This window comes from Pseudorca crassidens, chromosome 11 (genome assembly GCF_039906515.1).
Source record: "Pseudorca crassidens isolate mPseCra1 chromosome 11, mPseCra1.hap1, whole genome shotgun sequence".
NCBI lineage: Eukaryota > Metazoa > Chordata > Mammalia > Artiodactyla > Delphinidae > Pseudorca > Pseudorca crassidens.
This window is the reverse complement of record NC_090306.1, coordinates 60,404,498-60,428,179: the sequence shown is the minus strand read 5'-3', so window position 1 is coordinate 60,428,179 and position 23,682 is coordinate 60,404,498. Positions and strand designations below refer to the sequence as shown.

The 23,682-nt window shown below is 38.1% G+C and overlaps 2 long non-coding RNA genes across 2 annotated transcripts in view; one reads left to right on the top strand and one right to left on the bottom strand.

Moving 5' to 3' along the window:
- Positions 1 to 23,682, bottom strand: part of LOC137202199 (uncharacterized) — a 139,862-nt gene that overhangs the window by 6,841 nt on the left and 109,339 nt on the right. The gene's annotated exons all lie outside the window — the stretch shown is intronic.
- On the top strand, positions 3,795 to 22,538 carry LOC137202200 (uncharacterized). Its single transcript, XR_010932491.1, has 4 exons — positions 3,795 to 4,302; positions 5,035 to 5,123; positions 19,597 to 19,663; positions 21,641 to 22,538. It is a non-coding gene; the product is annotated as an uncharacterized lncRNA (long non-coding RNA).

Here is a 23,682-nt window from a genome sequence, read left to right as displayed (position 1 = left end):
TGAAACCTTTACTATGGATTATTGTATTCTACTGGAAATTTCTCAGGCTGTGGAATTAGGCAGCTAAGGTTACTTTCTGCTCATTATTATGCATATTGTACAAGTAACTTAACCTCTGTGAACCTCAATTTCCTCATCTGTAAAATGGGGATAATGAAAATATTTACTTTATAGTGTTCTGTCAGGGAATAACATCTGCAGAGTGCTTAGCTCATGTCTAGTTAGCATGAAACATTGGATGAAGACAAACTTAATAAAGAGTTTGGTGTTATAGTTTTAAATATTGGCTTAAATATTGAAATGAGAAAATTCTAACATCAATACATATCGGGAAAGTTTTGGAATCTGACCCAAGATATTATGAAGAGATCTTTTACCCAATGGGAAGGTTAGATTCAACATACGATAGTGGAGGGCAGCTACTAGAACAAAGAAATCTATTTCATCATAACACTCCAATGAATTTAAATTCTTCAGTCAACTCATTGCAAATATGTTTATTTAATATATGCTCTAAATAATAGCAACTTATCAAGTTACTCAATATCCTGACGAATAAGACTTTTGAAACATGAATACAATCTCATAGGAGAATAAAACAGGTGCCTTAGAGAAAACATAAACTGTTCTTGTAAAGGATACCTTCCTATTATATTTTACATGTTTCTGTTATTAAAAGAAAGATGCTTAGTTTTTTCATCTAGAGCATTGCATAATGACAGGTGAGCATTTTTTTCTGTAATTATTCTGCTACGATATGAATAACCAACAGGCACAGAAATTAGTTTCACTGAGAGGGAAGGAATCCAAATTGTGAGAAGAATGGTACTATTGTTAATTTCCATTTTCTATTGAAAATAAGAACAAAAATTAAAACATCAAAAAAAATTGCCATTGTATCTTCTGCCGCAGAGAGAATTCTTTGAAAATTCTGTCTTTATAGCATTCATTCAACAGCATTGTCAGAGCTTTGCATAGTGAATTCTATGGAATACGAAAGCAAGGGAATGGCAATAACTTGCTGTCCCATAACTTAAGACTCCCACTGTTATCAACTGCTGCTTCCTCCCCTTCTTACTGGCAGGAGAATATGTCTCAAGCAGTGGTCCCACCGAAGATCACAATCCCAATAATATTTAGCCCACACAACCCTATTTATTTGTGAGCTCTGAGGAATAAATACCCTATTGACCCCTCACCTCAGGGATCTTCTGCAAGAAAATCTAATGAAAAAAAGTATTGATTATTCTTTTAGTATTAAGCCAGTATCTCTGGTCATCTGTTTACAAAGAACATTGGCTAGTGGATTATGTCTTTTAGACAGTTTTTCTGAATGGCTTAGTGGTTCAACCTGGCCTCTTCTGGATTCAAATCAAAGAAAGTGTTAATTCACATTTCAGCGTATTAGAAAAATATAAGTGAAATAAAGATACAAAATGGTGTTGAAAATCACCTCCATTTTCCAGGTTTCTTTTCTTCATCTTGAAATAAAATCTCTACCCACCCAGGAGTAATATTTATCTGGACCAATATTGGAATATGTGCCAATCAATGTATGTCAGGTATTAGCCAAACTGATATGGAAATAAAGTGTGTGGATACACTTCAAATGTTCCTGAAAAAAAGACAAGTCTTTCAGAGAACGATACCGGCCAAGAGGGTAACTGGTTTCCCCAATATTTCTGTGAATCTCCCAAGGAAGCACCAGTATTAAAGTGACCTTCTGGGTTAATTGGATTTTATGTAAAAATTTGTTACTGAGCACACATGTCAAAAAGTACAAACTTCTCATTATAAAATAATAAGTCATGGGGATGTAATGTACAACATGGTGACAGTAGTTAATAATGTTCTATTGCATATTTGAAAGTTGCTAAGAGAATTAATCTTAAAAGTTCCCACCACAAGAAATAATCTTTGTAACTGTGTATAGAGACAATATTAAGGTGATATTTTGTAATATATACAAATATGGCATCATTACATTGTACAATTGAAACTACTATAATGTTATATGTCAATATAAATGGTACTGAGTAAATAGTTTAAAAAAAAAAAGGAAGTGTTAACTCAGATTGCCATCTTGGTCAGTTTCACATTAGCTGGAAACAGACTTTGTTTACTTTAGTGCTGATGGCATGTCTCATCTTAGGGCAATTTCATGCATTCAAAGCAAATTCTCAAATCTTTGCCATAAAAATATGAAGGATCAGGTATAAAACAATTTAGCTTCCCTTGAGATTCTAATGCTGGGATTAATCCATAATCAACCAGTCTTCAGAATTGGTCTGAAAAAGGTAAGATCCTTAGGGGTAGATAATTGTGTTAAGCTTCTAGGAATAGGAGATGGGGAAACCTTTGACCAAATGAATTCGTTGGTCTTAAGAAATCTAGATTCAGAAACATGGAACAAATCAGGTACCTGGTATCCATCACTAAGTAAGGAGTTCTAGGATGAAGTCTAGTATAGACGATGCAGAGAATGGATATACATTAGTGAGCTTATTAATGAGTGAGATAGCAATCCTACGTGTGATACATAGGCAGACTACATACATGAAGACTACATACATTCACTTATTCATTCATCCAACAAATATTCATTGACTTTGTATCAAACGCCTTGCTCTGTGCTGCAGTATGGAGATGCCAAGATATTCACCTTTGCACAATGCCTTTACTTAAAAACGTGTAATTAAGGAAAATAAAGACTCTGATGTACCTGATTTTAGTGTATCATCAAGTACTGAAAAAAGAGTTGCACAAAAAGAACTTTGGAGTAAACCATTCTGTGGGTCTCCATTCATTAATAGCAAGGGATTGAGTCAGACAAGCTCTCTCTTTTCTTTCAGCTCTCAAAATTCCATGGTTTTGTTATACATCTACAAATAATCTGTAAAACTGAAAACCCATTTTAAATCATAAAAATTCTTTGTCATGATTTGTTAATGATAAAAAATCTTTTTTTGCTGTTATGAAGATAGTGCTTTGTAAAGCATTCTTCAATATCTTGTTATACAGTCTGATGTTTTTCTTAACTTTAGTTTACTGTTTTGTATAAAACTGTTTATTTTAATTTTGATATAAGGCTGATGCTTGTATTATTATTGCTTTAAAAACGAATCTGTCCATTTAAAAATTGAAACTGAGGAATGTGTAGAAATCACTGATCTGCCACAATTTCGGTCGACCTTCCAATGGGTGGGGTGGGACTCGCAGGGCGGGGAGGCTGCATTGGAGGGCTCTTTCAGTTCAGTTCAGTTCAGAGAACGTCTACTCTGGGCACTATAATAGGACTTGATGTACAGTGACAAACAGAATTATTTTGAAGGGGTAAGATACTCATGTGGCTAGTAAATATCCTAAATGATTACCTGCCATTAGAGATTCTTGGCTCTAAGCTGAATCATTACATATAGGCACATATGTTAAGTAGACAAATGGTATAACACAATCACACACCCTATAGAGAGCCTACTGTGTGCCAAATAACTCGTCTGCTGTGGATCGTCAGACCAACCTCTCATATAAGCAAACAGCCGAGAGTGCTGAAACATCCCATCGTGGGATTTTCAGCTTCCTCCAGAATTTATCCCAATTGATAACAATTGGCCCATTCTGTCCTCCTGCTCTTTGCACTCAGCTGTGTAGTTCTCAGATTCCCATTTGGCATTAGATCTTGGCTTCTCATGCTTGGCTCAAGATCCCCTGCTACTTTTAGACAAAAATTCCTGGCTCAAAATTTGCTGGTCATTTCCTCTCAAAGATGATTCTGGTATTTGCCCTTGTGGCCTAAGTATTGCAAGCCATGGATAAGAGACACTATTGACTGCTGCTGTTGGGCCAGAACACACAGAACACTGGAGTCAGCCCTCCAGAAGAAGCTAGACTCCAGACATATTTGAATCACTTTTTTATATGAGGCTTCATGACTGGGGTCCCTGTTATCTTCCTACAGACATTCTCCTACTCAACACAGTATATTCTGCAATGAAACACTACTTGTTATCCTCCTAGTTACTTTGTCTACTCTTGTACTTCTGAGTCTCTGTGTACTGAAATGTTTTCTATCCTTTCTTGTCATTCCAGGCATTCCTTCATGTCTTCAAGGCCAGCTCAAGTGTCTTCTCCTCTTGGAAGTATTCTGGCAACCCCAAGCCAAGTGAGGTGATCCTCATCTGTGACCCTACATCAGTTAAGTCACTGTTCAGTGACTGTTTTACTTTCTCATCTGTTTTCCAAATATACTAAGAGATCTGTCATCCTAGGCAGCATCTTGTCTACCTCTGAATCCAGGATGAGGTAAGTGTGAATTGAGTATGTGAATGCCTTCGTAACAATGGCTCCTTGACTACTAAATGTCACGTTCTTGGAACTCTTCATGGGATAGTGTCAGGTTCAGAAACGTTTCATCTTTTCTGTTTATAATTAAGTCATATTCTCCTGCTACTACCTGCTTTTCTCAGGTTTTCATTAAGAATAAATATTGATTATTTGGATTTTTCCCTCGTGATGCTTGGGAATGTTTCTTTGTTATAAACACTTGTCATGGTGTTTGTCTCTTCTGGTGGGATACCAGCATTCATCTAGTCGGTGCATTTTTATGTGTGGGAACTATTTTACAAAGTACCCAAGCACTGTATCCTGATTGTTTAACTACCCCTTATTATGACAATACCGTCTTCCTACCACCTCACTTCATCATGTCTTCCACTGGAGTCCTTCAAACTCAGCATAATTCTTCATTGCTGGAGATTTACAGCTTACTCCTGAAATTAGCCATCCTCATACCATAGCTTGGGGTTTCTCAAATTTGTTCAGGTGGCAGAACGCCTGAAAAAATGATGCATGCTGATGTAATGAACTCCCACTTAAAGGAGAAGCAATTTTAATTATGGAAAACATGGCTATATTTCTATGTACATGAGATAAAAATCACAACACCGAATGCACATATCCTTGAACAAGAATGAGATTGGTGAAACAGACATAATTATCGCAGTAATTTATTTCTTATTTCTTTCTTTGTTGTAGAAAAGATTGAATGGAAATATTCTACATTTCAAAAAATTCTATGAAGACTCAATACTTACGGCAGGAGAGAATTTCTCCCTGGATAGAAGGTAGTTTGTATCTTTCAGAGTGTGTTAATTACTTTATATCTTGTGAAATGCTTTTTCAAACTGTGTTTCTATAGACATATATTTCTCCATTAAATTGAATAATAGAAATATTTTTCCTAATTTATAGGTAAATTTAATGAATATCATTTAGTCCATTTTGTGTTTTTCTCTCATGATTATTCTTCACTGTTTAATTCTTTCCATGGCTCCTGCTAGTAGATGAGAGAATGAACTTACAAGTAGTGAATGAGTGTTAATGCAATCTCCATAATGATAATAATAAAAATACCCACCCTAATCATCTGTTCCGTATGTACTAAGCACTATCTTAAGAGTTTTGTTTATATACATTATATAATGTGGTTCTCCCACTAACACCAGAGGATTCTGTTTTCATTTTACAAACGAGGAAACTGAGGTTACAGAGAATAAATAACTTGTCCAATGCATCTTAAAGTTTCTGCAGCTTCTTCATCATTATCTTGCCCTGAATTTCAGATAATCTTGGGAATTATATTGAAATGAACAGAGAAGGATATTCTAACTGAATCTCTTTGTGATATTCATGTGATGGAAAAAATTATCTCAGAACTTTTAGGCTGTGTTTCATAAAGCTTTTATTTTATTTCTAGTTTTGATGGGGAGGGTGTCATTCTTCTCATTTTTGCAAGGTAGCAGGATATGAATTGAACTTGAATACTTTAAACAATGGTCTGTTGCAACAAGGATTCTGTAGTATTAGCGAGGTTTTCTCAGTTAATTCTCATCTTAGGTGCCCTCTCTCAAACTCTGTAACCATCATTGGTGGTATGCTGACCTGAGTGGTTTTGTTCTAATATACAAAGGCTGAATAAAAAGCAGGTGCAGTCAGGAATGTATAAATTGGAACCCAATTCATGGAATAATATATTTTTCCCTTTGAAAGAGGAATACAGTTCTCTGGATTTATAGTCACCAAGGAGCTTTTATTGACACGTGAAATTCTGAACATCGTTTAGATAAATCATTGAGCTTTGCCAGTCCCATCACACGATTTGTGATGCTTTCCAGTGCCTCAGGGTCCAGAAAGCAATGAATGGCTTGTGCTTATCAACACATGCCATTCTTCATCTATGACAGACACAGCATGGGAAATAGATTCCTGTTAATTTTTAATAAGATTCACAAATAACATCCCTTCGGGGCTCAGAAAAGACTATAGCTGTGCAGAGAGTTTACTCTAAGATACATTAAAAATCCACATCGAATATACATCAAGACACAGTATTAAGGTCTTCAAAGGTATAGTCAAAATAGCCATCCACAAGAGCATCAGTTTGCCAAAAGTGTCTCAGGGAGGGTACGCCCATCACGTACAGCTCACCATCTGTGGCTTTCCATTAATGCTGAGCTGGCATCAACTCTTCGGTAAGTGAACCTCCACAGGCCTGCTCTGCTCTCCCAGCATGACTGGGAAGGTCACAGTGGTGAACAAATGCTTCTACCCCTTCTCCATTCTGTGATGCATTATGATTTAGCGCATCCTTAGTGCCTTAAAGACAGTCTCATCTTTAAAAAGCTATCTACTAGAAATAGGAACTGTGTGATGGCAAGGTATAACACGGAGGAGCATTGCTAAAATGCTTGCATTGAGGAACGGAGTAATACCTGCCCAACAGTGTTGGTTACTGTTAATCGTTCATGCCTTTGGATGTTGTCCAAGACTTGACACTCCTCTTACACTCATGCCAGGTAAAGTCTCCTTCATCATCTCTCTTCTCCTTAATATTGATGTTACTCGGACTTCATTGTGAAAACGCATTGCTTTTTTGTCTTCACATACTGCTCATCAGTTATCGGATTCAGTCTGATGTCTTTATCTTTTACCTATATGCTTTTGCCTTCAGTTCTAGCCTCTACCCTGTGATTCAGTCATAGATATCTAAATATAGGCTGTACACCTGCACTGGACAGGACTCATTATCTCTGCTCTGTACTCTGATTCTCCTGGTGTGTGGTCCAGTCTTCTCCAGGAGCACAGAAGTAACTCTCGACTCATCTCTCTCCTACATATCCATCTTTCAATCCGTCACCAGGTCATGTCAATCATATATTCAGAATGTTTCTAGAATGTACTCCCTTTCTGTTCCTCTTTATACCTACTTCTGCCAACCAAGTAGAGGCCCTCTCCATCTCTTCCTGTAAAATTTCAGTAGCTTCCTGTTTTCTTTTACTCCAGTCTGCTCCAACTCCTTAATCAATCCCTCCCACAACCAAAGCGGTGTCCCTACAGTGGACACCTGAGCATACCACTCCAGGCCTCAAGACACTGAGAGGCTCTCCATTGGCCATGGGAAGAAGTTTAAGTTCCTTAGAATGGCATATAAATCCTTTTATGTCTTGATCCAGTTGTCCTCTACATCTAATTCCCCCTCACTCTTAACTTCATATTTCATACTCTGATAAATATACATTATATTCCTTTAGCATTTTGTGCCTTCTTTCACTTTGATCCATTTAAGATGGACACCCATCTTTCTATTCTGGGCTAATGCTTACTCGTCTTTCAAGGTGTTATTTTCTTCTGAGAGTCATACATTAACCCAAGGTTGGAATAAGTGCTCCCCTGTGCTCACAAAATATCCAGTGTACATCCATATTTATTACTTATGACAGTATATTAAGTGTCGTCTTACCCTAATATAAGCTCCTTAGGAGCTGCCTCCCTATTTTATTCTTTTACTCCATTCTTCTAGCCTAATGAGTAGCATAGTGCCTGACACATAGTAAGTGCTCAGTTAGTGTTTCTTGATGAGAACTGAGAGGGGTTTTGAACATCACTATGGACACGTGGATCATGGCTTAAATTTTGAGGCTCCTCATAATTATACCTTATTATTCAATTTTAAAAGTGTTTAGTGAATTTATTTCTGATGCTTTCAGGGTAAGGATACAAGAGGAGGGTAAGGTATGGTTCTTAATCTGAAGGAATTTACTTGTGTAATCAGAGATGTAAGATAGTTCATAATCATTATTTAATTACATATATTGCATGTTTCATAAAGTTCATGTGTATACTTCGTGAATTTGTATACATTAGTATCGCACATATGTATACATTCAGAATATAGTTATGATTAGCTATTGTATACCAGGCATTTCACAGCTAGTAAGCCATGATCCTGACCATCAAGGAGTTTACAGTCTAGTTTGGGAATAAACCGAGGAGCGATCACAAACTTAAATGCAGTGTGATGGGAGCTTTATGTACGAGGCACTGTGCTGGGCACCAGGAACTTGCATAAGAGAGCACACCTGCCCTTGATTTGAGGAGCTCATACAAGAACTAGCACAATGGATGGTATATGCAGTTCAGGCCAAAAGAATCAGGGAAGGGAGGGATAAGTGTATGCTGAGAAGCAGGTAAAGATTTCATACAGGATGTGGAAACTGAGTTGGACATTCAGGGTTAGGTTAGGGCTTCCCTGGTGGCGCAGTGGTTGAGAGTCCACCTGCCGATGCAGGGGACACAGGTTTGTGCCCCGGTCCGGGAAGATCCCACATGACGCGGAGCTGCTTGGCCCATGAGCCATGGCTGCTGAGCCTGAGCGTCCAGAGCCTGTGCTCCGCAACGGGAGAGACCACAACAGTGAGAGGCCCGCGTACCACAAAAAAAAAAAAAAAAAGGGGTTAGGTTAAGTGGACTGTGAATTGACTCATCAGACAATATTAATAACTGCTCAGAATAGATAGTATATAATTGTAATCAAATTGCAGTATATATTTTCCTTTCCTCTCTTTTATCTAGAAGAGGGAAAAACCCAAATTATTTCTTGTTATGCTCTGCCTATCTTATGGTTATTTCCTTTCACTCACAGTCAGGTTTCATAAATGAAATTTATCTATGAAAATCATGCATGATTTTAAAGAGTAGTTGAAACAGTATTTAAAAGTTCATTATAGGGAAACACCGTGGCCTGTCTCTGGCAAATTTTATGCAGCAATCTGTCTTATTTATGAGAGTTTCAGGAAGAGATTACCTTTATGATCCTTTGACAATAGCTCGGATAGGATGAGGAGAGAAAGAGAACACCCAACACATCAGAGATGGAATACCGGCACTTACTTGTATTTCTGCTTCTCGGTTAGATTTCTACTGGGTTGTGGTTTTCTAGAACTTGGTAAGATGTTGCACCAGCAAACCTCAAAGAATCATACGACATGAGTTCATCTTCCATCTGATCAGTGAAAATAGCATTTTAATCTCTATGAAACTAACAAAGCACTGAGGATTTCCAGTTTCAAGAAATTCAGAAATCGGTCCCAAAAGCATTGATCCACATATCAAAATGCAAAGTGGTCCTTTTCCTCTTTTAGCAAGTTATTTAACCATACACTCAAGAGAAAACTTTCCTCAGAAACCTTCCTCAAGTCATGTGTAGTATAATGTGCAGCAAATGCCTACTTGTGAAGCATTCCCAAATGACCTGCAGATTACTGCAGTACACACGGCAGATCGCAGTGGCTCGCAACGGTCAGGTACATCAACCTTGAGAGCAACGCTAATGCTCCTTTTTTTTCTTCCAGTCTTATTGAAATATAATTGACCTACAGTCCTGTATAAGTTTAAGGGGTATAGTGTAATGATTTGACTTACATACGTCATGAAATGATGATCACAGTAAGTTTAGTGAACATCCAGTATATCATATGGATACAAAATTAAAGAACTAGAAAAAAATTTCCTTGTGCTGACAACTCTTAGGATTGACTCTCTTAACTTTCATGTATTAACACACAGCAGTACTAATCGTATTTATCACATTGTGCATCATGTCCCTAGCACTTATTTATCTTATAACTGGAAGTTTGTACCTTTTCACTGCTTTCATCCAATTCCCCCTCCCCCCACACCGACCTCCCACCTCTGGTAACCACAAATCAGATCTCTTTTTCTGTGAGTTTGTTTTTGAAGTACCACTGAACTACAATGCTGTGTTAGTTCCTGTTACACAACATAGTATTTCAATATTTCAGTACATTTCAAAGTGATCAACATGATACGTCTAGTTATAATCTGTCAACATATAAAGGTATTATATACTTACTGATTATAATCCCCACACTGTACATTTCATACCTGTGACTCATTTATTTTGCAACTAGAAGTTTTTACTTCTTCATCTCCCTCCTCTCTTTCTTTTCTCCCCTTACTCCCTGCCCCTCTGATAAATACCTGTTTGTTTTCTGTATCTATGATTCTGTTTCTGTTTTGTTATGTTTATTCATTTGTTTTGTTTTTAGATTCCACATATAAGTGAAATCATACAGTATTTGATTTTCTCTGTCTGACTTATTTCACTTAGCACAATAGGTCCATCCATGTTGTATCACAGATGGCAAGATTTCACTCTTTTTGTGGCTGAATAGTATTCCACTGTGTATATATACACCACATCTTCTTTATCCATTCATCTGTTGATGGACACTTAGGTTGCTTCTGTAACTTGGCTATTGTGAATAATGCTGCAGTGAACATTGGGATGCATGTGTCTTTCTGAATTAGTGTTTTTCTTTTCTTTGGATAAATACCCAGGAATGGGATTGCTGGATAATATGGTAGTTCTATTTTTAATTTTTGAGGAATCTCCATACTGTTCTCCATAGTGGCTGCACCAATTTACATTCCCACCAGCAGTGCAGGAGGGTTCCCTTTTCTCCTCACCCCCGCCAACACTTTTTATTTGTTGTCTTTTTGATAATAGCCATTCTGACAGATGTGAGGTGATATCTCATTGTGGTTTTGCTTTGCGTTTCTCTGATGATTAATGAGGTTGAACATCTTTTCATGTGCCTGTTGGCCATCTGTACGCCTTCTTTGGAAAAATGTCTGTTCAGGTCCTCTGTGCATTTTTAAATCCAATTGTTTGGTTTTTTTGATGTTGAGCTGTATGAATTCTTTGTATATTTTGGATATTAACCCCTTATTGGATATACTTTTGATGTAAGGGGATTATGCTACTTTGAAAAGTCCTTCTCTTCTGAGAATAGAGTGACATTCTGTTGATCCACATCTTCTTGCTTATTTGGTCTCCCAGTGACAAGAAACACACATATTTATAAAATAGCTGACTGAAGCCAATGGTGTGTTTGTGGTGATAGAACAGAGAGAAACAAATGGGCGAGCATAGGTATTGAGCGGAGGGCATCAGAGAACCATATCCTGATTGACCAAAACAGAGATCAGCATTTTGGCACATCTTATAGGCATGGAGTTTCACTCTGTCTTTTTTTTTTTAATAAAGCAGAAATGATAAAGTTATTGAGGAAATACAGTTTCGTGTTGACCTTCTCCATCCCCCAAATAAACATTCCCAGTTATTTGCTCTAGATTTTGAAAAGGTCTTTGGCCTCTTTTAGCCAAACAGACATAAACTATGATTGCAGTTATAACTAATTTTTAGAAGCCATTTCAGGCCTACTAAGTAAGCAGAAGGCACTGAGTAACTGAATTCACTTTTATATACCTGTTCAGTGTATTTAAAGAGCTCTTGAGGACAATACAAGAAGAGAAACGTGTTCCTGATTCAGCTGCCTAATACTGAGTGAACAGTACCTGATTTCATGCTGGTACTTATGTAACAATGCCCTGCTGATAATATGAGCTAGTGGTAAACCATGGTGATCTCACCAAGCTGTACCGTATACATTGCACTTTTGTAAAGCAGCATTTGGATAGAGGAAAAGAAATACTCCCATTTTCTTGTGGTTATAGGGATTTTTGTTTCAGTAGAAGTTATAATCACTAACATCATCATCATTGTCTTTTCTACCAAGTTACAGTGCCTGTTATGGCAAGTATATATAATGCTTCTGCTTCAGAGTGTTCCGAAATGAAGAACAAAATAATAAAGAAGGCCAAGAAAGAGTTCTCATTCTGACAAAATGGTAGACTAAACTAACTTCTTCATAAGCCTTCTGTTAGAAAAGACCTGGAAGTGGTGAATAAATTGTGACAGTTAAATTTAAAGTAGAGCCAAATTCAAAGTAAAGAGAGAAGTATCCCCAAATGACAAAAATCAACAGGGAAGTGGAAGTCAGGGTACTAAGCACAACTTGGCATTGAGACAGAAGTTTAGAATGGCAGTGGATGTGGTGGCACAGAGGAGAGGGAAATTAGTTCTATCGTGTTTTGCAATTGCGCTTTAATTCCCAATGCAGACAAATAATAAAACTTGAGTAAGACAGCGAGTTGAAAAGTGAGATACTTCTACATGTACGTGGAACCCCTGAAGGACTGTCATAAGTACAAAGTGTAAAGATGCTGAGTTAACGCTTCTGGTTTGGTCTAGGTGCTACTGGACCAACGCTCTCGCAGATACTAACTATAAACAGTGAACAAAAGATGCAAACAAGATGAACTTAGCAGCACAGAAAAGAAGATAAAACTAGGTATATTGTGGAGGAGAGGTGGCATTTTGAAGGGAATGGCAAAGAGTGAGTTACTTTTGTGGCATTTAGTAAAGAGGGCATCGTGAACTCCATTAAAAAGCTTGCAGTTCTTCTGGAACAAAGAACTAGTGAGTGGAGTTTGGGGCAACTTCTGCTACCTTAAAATCAAGAAAGAACCCCATTAAAGAGAGAACAAGAAAGAGGATGTTGGGCTTCACTGGTGGCGCAGTGGTTGAGAGTCCACCTGCCGATGCAGGGGACACGGGTTCTTGCCCCGGTCCGGGAAGATGCTGCAGAGCGGCTGGGCCTGTGAGCCATGGCCGCTGAGCCTGCGCGTCCGGAGCCTGTGCTCCGCAACGGGAGAGGCCACAACCGTGAGAGGCCCGCTTACCGCAAAAAAAAAAAAAAAAAAAGAAAGAGGATGCCCTAATCATGTATATAAATTCTGCTTCCAAATCATGGGTGGGTGAGAACAGATTCCTGCTAAAGAGAATGGACCTTTCTGATTCTATGTTCTGAACCTGCCAAAGCCCCATGCTTACCCTTGAGCTCCACGTGCACTGGACAGGCCCAAAACAACATAACAGAGGCTTTGAGCACTGAACTACAATTTAAACTACCACCCGTCATAGACAATTCCTTGAGCAGTGAAAGCACTGGCCTTGACCCAAAGCAGCTTAGCAAAGACTTCACCTACTGAACTGATATCAGAAGCACTACAAGCCCAGAAGGCAAGGCAGAACTTGCAGTCTTAACAGAACCTAACATTAACCTTACATTGTCCAGAGGATTCTAATAGGATCCCAAGGCTTAAGAGCATAGTATTCAAAATGTCCAGAATAAAATCTGAAATTACTTGATATGCCAGGAGCCAGAAAAATGTGACCACTTTTCAAGTGAAAAATATAATCAATAGATCAAATCCCAGGATGACTCAGATATTGCAGTTACCAGTAGACGTCAGAGCAGTAACTGTTTTCCAGGAGGTAAAGTTAAACACACTAGAAATGAATAAAAAGATAGACGTTTTCTGCCAAGAAACTATAAAAAAGAATCCAATGGAAATTTTAGAATTGAAAAACACAGTATTTGTAACAATTCACTGGATTGGCTTAATTGCAGATTTGAGATGACGAAAGAGTCAGTAAAATTGACAATAGAAATATAGGTATAAAATCTAAAGACCTGAGAGAAAAAAATATGCGCAGAATCTCAGGGAAATGCGGGTCAACATCGAAAGGACTGATATTCATATCATTGGAGTCACAGAAGGAGAGGAAAAGGGTGCAGAAAATCTGCATTAAATAATGGCTAAAATTTTCCTAAATTTGTACGAAATTATAAATTTATAGATTCAAGAAGCTCAGTACTTCCAAACATGATAAACTAAAACAAACAAACAAAAAAACCTTTGCCAAGACACATTACTGCTGAAATTCAAAAGCAAAGAAAAAAAATCTTGAAAGCAGGAAAAAAAAAACCCACGTTACGTAGAAGATTAAATGTGTGCAGTTTTTTTGTACACCAATTAAACGTCAATAAAGCAGGATAAACGGTGTATATCTGGGTAAATATAAAGGACTGTATTTTTTAAGATCTGCAAAGCATGTATGACTGTTAAAAGCAAAAATTATCACATTTATGATGGGTTTCAATGTATGTAAAAGTAATATATATGAGAATTACAAGGGCAGGTTCAAGGAACCTATATGGGTGTGTCTTCTACATTTTACTTGAAATAGCAGCAGAATAATAACTCTAAGTAGACTGTGAGCAGGAGGTATATATGTTTTACTCCCCAGAGCAACCACTAAAGAAATGTTACGAAGAGTGTTAGCCAAAAGGCCAATAGATAAGCTTAAATGGAATACTAAAAGTAGTTCAATAATCCAAAAGAAGGAAGGAAAGGAGGCTCAGAGAAACGTAAAAAGGGGGGACAAACAAAAAATGAATAATAAAATGGCAGTGCTAATAGTCAAGAAAAGACAAATTTTTTAAATGAGATACCATTTCATATGTATTGATTTGGCAAAATAATTGGTAAGTATGATACTTATGTGTGGGTGAAGCTATAGCAAAATCGATACTTTTATACATTGCTAGTGTGAATGCAAATTTTTTGAATGCAAATTTGTGAATGCAAATAAATTGCTACCAGCACTATATAGAGTACCTTAGTGCTTTGAAGGTAAAGATGGTGACCGCCTATGAGTGAGCAATTTAACTTTTATGTGTGTGCCTTAGATAAACTATGGTAAACATGCTTGGAAAACATGTGCAAAGATGTATTAAAAAATTTTTTTAAACCCATCCTTTTTTTTTTTTTTAAGGAACTTTTTTTGTTTTTTTTGGCTGAGCCTCGCAGCATGTGAGATCTTACTTCCCCAACCAGGGATCGACCCCTCGCCCCCTGCATTGGAAAGTCTTAACCACTGGACCACCAGGGAAGTCCCCAAAAAACCGTTTTTAATAGAGGAAAATATGGGAAACAATTTAGCTTTATAGAATATAATACTAGTTAGTAAATTTTAAAATAAAACAACTACTGCATATTGTTTATGGATACTACAGTAAAGTTTAAAGGTATGATTAGGAACTACAAAATCATGAGAGTCATTACATTTGAGCAGGAAGGTAATAGGCATGAGAAGGTAGCTGTATTGTTAAGGTTTTAAAAAGAAACCAGAAGCAAAAATAATAATAATAATTTTTTAAAAGAAAGGAAATACACAATTACTTATAGCTCCTATTTATACAATTCAGTCCTTTTTACCCCATAGTATTTTTTGTGATGATAATTTCAGCGTTAGTCGACTGAGTTATCCAGGGATAATAAAAAAGGGAACAAATACTCCTCATCCACCTCCTGCTTTTATTCATCATTCTTAGGAAAGGCAGGAGTCTGATTGGAATGTACACATTTACGTTTTTCCTAATTGGCTAAGGGTTGAGGTATAACTCAAAATCCCTGATGTCCTATTCCTGACACTTGGTTTGACACTTTAGAATTTCCTCTTTTAATGGGGCAATGGCTTCACCAGTACTAGAACTGCCATGGCTATGTTAGGAATATTAGAACATTCATTCTCCTGTACGTGTTTCTAAATATTTTACAGGGTAAGTGAGTATCATTTGAATGCCTTTTCTTGCTTTGTAAAGCAGCTCACATTAATTGAAGAAGAGCTCTAAAAACTAAGAAGTCAAAAATGGAATGCCATAGTGCAATGCTATGCAACAATTAAAAGTAATGACATGGAGGGCTTCCCTGGTGGCGCAGTGGTTGAGAGTCCGCCTGCCGATGCAGGGGACATGGGTTCGTGCACCGGTCCGGGAAGATCCCACATGCCGCGGAGCGGCTGGGCCCGTGAGCCATGGCCGCTGAGCCTGCGTGTCCAGAGCCTGTGCTCCGCAACGGGAGAGGCCACAACAGTGAGAGGCCCGCGTACCGCAAAAAAAAAAAAAAAAAAAAAAAAATAATGACATGGAAATGTGTTCCCACAATACTATTAGGTAAAGAAACAGTCTCCAAATCCATAGTATGATGTCATTGGTGTAAAAATTAAGTTAAAGTTAATAATAATTATAAATACATGCATGCACAGACCCATATTTCCCCAGGGTGGGAGTAGAAGGGAACTAGACGTACCAAAATGCTATCAGTGTTTATCACCAGTTAATGGAATTCATGGCCACACTTTTTTCTTTCTTTTTGTATTGTCTGTTGTTCAATGGATGTTTTTACTTTTGTAATTTAGAATGTTCAACTCAGACTGGAGACAATTAATTTAGATAAGGGTAAATTTCAGAAATATGGTGTCTGTTTTGCCCACTTTCTACAAATAGTGTGGTAAAGTTAGACTGCTATCTAATTATGTTTACAACTAATTCAAAAATAATTCAATTAATTTTATTTCCACATTTGTTACTGAATTTGGTTTTGAAGGGAGTATACTTTTCAATCTTTGTGACTTTCACTTTTGGAACAGACCTAATATAAAATATGATTTAGTTTAAGTTCTGCAGTCAAAATCTAGGCTAGATTACTTACTTTCTTTTCTAAGCAGAGTATGTCTAAGACTAGAGGGTCCAGATGACTCCTTTTAAGAGGGATGATTTATATTTTTCTCCATCTGTATTAACAACAAAGTAGTATTTTGGTGGGCCCTTATTATATGGACTTGAATAAAAAAGACATTTTATTAAAATGTAAAATGAGGTTACTTTCTATTCTATCCCCAAATAACAAAAAATCAAAATTATTTTTTAAGTTACTCTAAGAAACAGGACATTTGTAAAATCTTTATTCTCCAGCATTTGGACAATACCTAACCCACATATTTTGATGCCATTTACCAAGCAAGAAACTGAGAACACAAAAATGCTTGCTCGGGTATTTTTCTCATTCTTTTCCTGCTTAGATTTCTCGTCCATAATGCGTTGGATCTACTCTTTTGTTGGTAATTTAGTATAAGGGTAGTTCACAGAGTTTTTCTCTAAGTCTCTTCGGGCGAATAAAATATCAACATATGCACCCACATTTCTAAATTAATAAGATGTTTATTTTATACTAAAAGCATGAAATAAAGAGTGGAATTCCATGTGATTGTGTCCATTGGGTAGTTGCAATCTCTGAATTTTTGTTATTTGCAAAGTTGTATTACTGTAATTTGGAATCAGTGGAACTAGAATTAATTTAAAAATTCTGGTGGAGAATTATTCATTTAGTCTAATTTGACATTTTTCCTACTGTATTTGTCTGGACATGCATAGTATATTTAAAGTCGTGCTGGAAATTTTTTCTGACACAGAGTGGTTTTCCAGGTTGGTTAAAATATCTATGGACTCATGAGAGCCTTTAGCTGTTCCCTTCTCCTGGAAAGTTCTTTAACCAGGGGCCTGTTTTGATAACTCTTTCAGCAACTTCAAGGCTCTGTTCTTTGCTTACCTTCTCCACATGGCTTATCTTAAAGATCCTGTTTAATTCTGCAAATTCCTTATACTCACATTTTGTCCCCATCCTCACTCCCCTAATTTCCCTTACTTTGATCTATGTTTTCCTTTCCCCATAGCAGTTATCAACTTTCACTGTACTATATAATTTAGTTCTTTCTTATATTTACTGTTAAATGTGTAACGCTTCCTCCTAGAATGCAAGCGTCATGAGGGCAGGAGTCTTTGTCTTTTTTGTTTCAATAATACATCCCAAGAACTAAAAACACTTCCTGGATCATCACAGATACTCAGTATATGTTTTTTTTAAATCATTTGAAATCAAATGATGTATCAATGAAAAGTCAGCAGATTATTTCACTGTTTTTGGAATGTATGTGATGTAGCATATCCCACTATAACTTGACTTCAAATAATATTTTCTAGTATATTCACTGAACAGAGATACTGGTGTTGCTCCCGCACACATGGATTCTGTTGAATAAGTCAAAATCATGGTCACAGACAGATGACTGCTTAGTTATTTGAGGATATCAGTGGTCATGTTACAGTCATTTTTAGTAAGGTTACTTCTAACTCTCCCTACCATGTTGTGGAGGAGTAGGTCTTCCACAAAGGAATATTTTAATCTAAAAATGTTTCTCAGCCCTGAAGCATAGACTGATAAATTATCCTCTTCTCTCCTGTGGACATACAGCTGCAAGAATGAGGGAAAGAAGGAACTACAAGACAGAGAGAACCGTGACTTTTAGTTTCTAAGAGTGAGCAGTCAGCGACAGGCATGAAGGCCCATATTTGGGACATGTTCTTTCACATCATCTTACAGTTATGGGAGAAAATAATGTAACAGAAATGGAGTGGCATTAAATGATCTAATCAAGCTATAGCTACATTCCCTGGATATTCTTAGTGTCTTGAGCTTTTGGTTGAATGAGCTGTTCCAAAATGGCCTCATTCAAGGAGATCCAAGAGAATGATCAAGCAATGTAGGAAATGTATTTGACTGGCCCTACATAGCTGGCCTAAGCCATAATTGAGGACTCTCACATCTGTGTGCTGCTGAGGATGATGCATGGGGTAAGTGCATCCTGATTAGTGTCTTGGGATGGACAGAGAGCTAATGCAGGAGAGTCAGTGGTTTATAAATCTATTACTGACATCTTGGCTGAATCTGACCTTTGCAGTGCCAGAGTAGGTGACAGTACAATACACTGATACCAAGGGCTAGCTCCCAGGAAAGTGTATGCTTCATTCTGAATAAAATTTTAATGATGAACCAATAGAAGAATCTATAGGTACTCATAGCCTTCCTATCTTTGATATTTTGTATTTTACTAGGACAGCATATTTCACATGTATATAGAAGAATATATACCTTATTTGGGGTACCTAATTTTTTTCTTAGAATACGTATTGCTGTCTTTATGTATTTGTGTACGTGTGCGTGTATCAAACACTTTAAATAGATAAATCTTAGCAAAACTAGAGCTGTGTTAGGTTGTAAAATTTAATTGTCATTAACCATCTTGATTGAAGTCTGTTTCTTGAGTTGAAAACACTGCATTTTCCACTTAAGTCTTGAAGTTAAGTCCTTCCATTAATCAGGGAGTCAGTACAACAGAGTTGTTAAAGCATAGTGCTAGAGTCACCAGTCCTGACTTCTGATCCCAGCTACGCCACCTACTGGCTGGATGACCATGGGCAAATTACTGGCGTTATTGAGTTTCAGTTTCTTCCTCCATCACAAAAGGAGAGTAACACCTCCCAGAGCTCTTGCGAGAGTTTGGTGTGAAAATATATATTTTGTAAATTGTAATGCTTTTCTTCCTCATTCTTAGTGCACTTTTTATTTCACCATTTTCTTCACTGTATGCTCATACAGAGGAGTAGATTGTTCTGCTTTTTTGTGGTTAGGAAAAATATTTTTAAAAATTAATGGTGAAGCCACTCATCTGAACATGTCTTCCCCCGTGAATTTCCAGTTCATTCCGTTTGATCCTGGGCCATTCTACTCTGAATACAGCTTAATTCACATCAATTCTTTAATTTGTAAAGATAAATTATTGCCCTTCTTTTTCCCTCTTATCTGTAGATATCTCTCAGGCAAAAGGAAAGGGACTTCGTGATTGATAAAGTCGCTCTGTGAAGCATGGTGCAGGGTAAGTACATTATGGATCTCAGTAACATGTTGGGCATTGTCACCTATTGCTCCTGTACACTTTGGTAAGTTCCTTGAAGTCATTTCACTGTCTCACGTCTCTTGCACCAGCTCACACCATCCCACAGCCTCTCTTCATGCAGAGCAGTTAGAACTTGCTCATCCAGCTGGGCTCGGCTCATTTACTGTTCTCCACTAACAGCTTCTTGCCTGCTACACATTCCCACCTCTGCTGCCACCCTCCAAGAAGAGATAATCTCCTCTGGGAATTCCCCTGCGGTCCAGTAGTTAAGACTCCGCACTTTCATTGCCGAGGGCACGGGTTTGATCCCTGGTCAGGGAACTAAGATCCCACAAGCTGTGCTGTGTGACAGCCAAAAAATAATAATAAAAATAAAGTCAAGCCATTAAAAAAAAAAGAGATAAACTCCTCTATCCTGCTCTCCATTACTTTAAGCATCCTTCTCCTTAAGTTCTTCTAAGCGTGATTCTGCCTGCTGTGTGTCTTTGTTCACTAGATGCTACACCCCGGAGTCCACTGCCACAAGCAGTGCTTCACCTTTCTGGAGACCATCTCCTGTGGGTGTGTCTCACCAGACCTTTACTGCCAGGTCTAGGGTCAGTGTTCTGCTCTGGCCCTCATCTAATTCTAGTGAGCTGCCTACAACTGTCACTATTTATGTTTATTATATGTGCAGTAGTATATCACAGTGGTTTGGTATCAAATTATCTGATCGCGCATCCTAACTCTACCAGTTTACCTTTTGGTTGATTACCTACTACTTGATTTGGGGCAAGTTACTTCTCTGTACCTCCATTGTCTCATCTCTAAAATGAGATGATAATGCCTCCTTGTAGGGGTGTTATAAAGTTTAAATGGGACATCCATATGCTTAGAGCAGAGCCTGGCACACAGGAAGCAGTAAACAGTGTTAGCTCTCATTATATTTAAATCATAATCATAATCAAATAATTTAAATAGGAAACTCTAACAGTCAATGGATCCAATTTCTTTAAAGTGTCCTGGGGAAAGATGGCCAATATGAATGGTTGTCATCCATTTATAGACATGTTAATGTGGAAGCTCATAGCAGTTATATTTGGTTTGAGGACAGGCTCTGAAAGGCTTCTTTCCTGTATAAATTCTTCCTGACTCTCACTTCATAAGAAACAGAGACTGTGCATTTTGTGGGGAGAAAAAGTCCACATGACTAATTTTCTGTTTCTCTTTCAAAATGTAAATGATTTCCTTTAGGACACAGCTCTGTAGGCCAGTACCAATTTGCATGGCTCTCTCATATTAATTTCCATGCTTCTTTACATTGGAACTTTTTAAAACCTTGGCACAGTTTGTTAACCAAGGTTCTTCTCTAAAACACCAAATTGCCTTCACTAGTGTTAGATCACAGGTCAAGGGAAAGCAGCATCTATGGACTCACAGAGAATATGTCTCAAAGAAATAAGGGATTGACTTTTCACTAATGGGCTAATTCACTTACTGTCCATTGACTTCACATGTCATGGGATCAAATCTATTGAGGGTATATTAGGTCAACTCACCAAGGAATATGAACTTTTTTGCTCCTTTATCTTTTACAAGTAAATTAATAATTAATATCCAGTCACCAAAAATACATCTGGAGGTTATTTTTACCATGCTGAACTATTCTAGTAGTATATCTAGTTGAATTAGAAATTGGGAATTTTGCTGTGAAGGGGATTTTCATGCACAGTTTAATAATTCAGCTACCTGCACCCCTGGGCAAAATAAATAGCTGGCTGAATGCTTTTTGGCAAAGTCACAAAAAATTATATTATTTGAAACTTTAAATGTGCCCCCCCCCGAAATAAATGTTGGGATTATCTGTGGGAAAGCAAAGGGTTCAGGGCATTATAGCAGCATTTCTTCATTTTACCGTATGTGCATTTTCTTCTTGGAGAGCTATGAAAGTGTGGTAAATTTTTTTTTTTTTTTTAGGGAGGAAGAAAATAAGAGAAGCACATCCACTGTAAGTGGACTACAGTTATTTCACTTCACCTCTCAGCCCTGCCGCAATTCTAGTACCTGATGTTAGATGAGAAGGGCTACTCCTCTAATTTTTAAACACAGCTAAATATCTACTTAGTAAGAATTCCAAAGGGTCAGGATAATTGTCAAATTGAATTTTATCAGCTAATTGCTTTTGATTTATTCCTTTTTTTGAGCACCTGTTTTGTGTGAGGCACTACTGTTCTAGTCAGTTGGCATATATCAGAGAATAAAATTGTCAAAGATGGGCTTCCCTGGTGGCGCAGTGGTTGAGAGTCCGCCCTGCCGATGCAGGGGACACGGGTTCGTGCCCCGGTCCGGGAAGATCCCACATGCCGCGGAGCGGCTGGGCCCGTGAGCCATGGCCGCTGAGCCTGCGCGTCCGGAGCCTGTGCTCTGCAACGGGAGAGGCCACAACAGTGAGAGGCCCACGTACCGCAAAAAAAAAAAAAAAAAAAAAAAAAAAAATTGTCAAAGATATCTGCCATTGTAGAGGTTGGATTCCATTGTGGGAAGGGGGGTAAGGAAAGAGATAATAAATGATAGATGTAATAAGTAATTCTTTTGGTATGTTAGAAACTGATATATGCTGTGGGGAGAGGATACTGGGGAAAAGTGAATCTACAGTAGGGAAAGAGGTTACAGCTTAGAGAGGTTTTGGGCGAAACAGTAGTGCCACAGAAATGGTATGTGACACACCCATGTGGGGAAGTGGACGAGGTGGAGTAGTAAAGCTGCATTTATCTCTATTTTCAGCATAGAAGTCCTGTCAACGTATTAAAAATAAATTTCATTCTCCCCCTTCTCTCAACTATTTGAGTGTAATTCCTAGCCTTGCCTCTCAATGCTAGAGATAAAATAAATTATAAAGGAAATGATACTGCCTGGGCTCTGATCCTGTGACATCCTGTCTAATTTAAGCTCTTGTGGGTAGCATGTTTCCCATTAGTTGTCCCAATTCACAGAGGATGGAGGAAGAAAGCATTGAATGAGATATGCAGTTCAATTCAACAAGCACTTACTCCTACCTCTTATTTACCTAGAACCACTGTGTTCAATTTAAGTAATACAAAGATGCAGAAGTTCCTAGGGAGCCTTGGGCTGTGTTGTGAGGCAATGCTTAGCAAATGTTGTCTATACATTCAAGTGTGGAAGAGAAATATTGTAATCTGGAGTTAGCCCAGGGCTTTCTGGAAAAGTGAGATCAAGGTTAGACCTTTTTAAACTTGAATGTGGTACTGAAGCAAGTGGGAGCAACTGGGGAAGGGGCAATAGCATCCCATGAAGACACAGAGGCAGAAAAGAGTTGCTGGGATAGTTAATGGAGAAAGTCTGGCCGAGGGACTTCATGACTAGGAGTAATTAGCCACTGGAGTAACAGAAGCATCTCCACACTCCAGTGTCACAGATGAGGGGGGAGGAACACCTGTATTAGCCTGGTGCAGACTCCCTAGAGACGCAGAGCTGCACGGCAGGAGACCAGTTACAGAGGTGATTCTATTATCTTTCCCCTTAGAAAGTAAAAATGGAGACTGAAGATAATTATTTCCAAAAAACAAAAAGGTGCCTTCTCTTCAATTACATGGATATATCCCACTTCTGTCACTATGGTCATTGACTTTGAGCTTGAGAAAGTTTAAAAACAGGGACCGCGCTGGAGACAGGCGAAAGAGAAAAGGGACCGTGTTGGAAAGAAGGCACCCCCAGGATGCACGTTTACTGCTTACACCCAGCAGGCTGCCCCATGACCGCTCCCCCTGGCAATCCTGATTAGCGGAAGACACCTGTACTCTATTCCCATAGGCAGCCTGGAGAAGCTGGGCAATCTGCGGCCCAGGAAGCGTCAACTGCTAGCAATGAGCTCTGTCCACGTGTAAACGAAGATTTGGGGAAGGAGCAGGGTGGGTGTAGGGGTTGACACTTTCTTAGGCTCTCTCCTCTGGTTCCTCAGATGGGGCCTTCATCTAGTCCCACCCCCACGTTTTGGACAG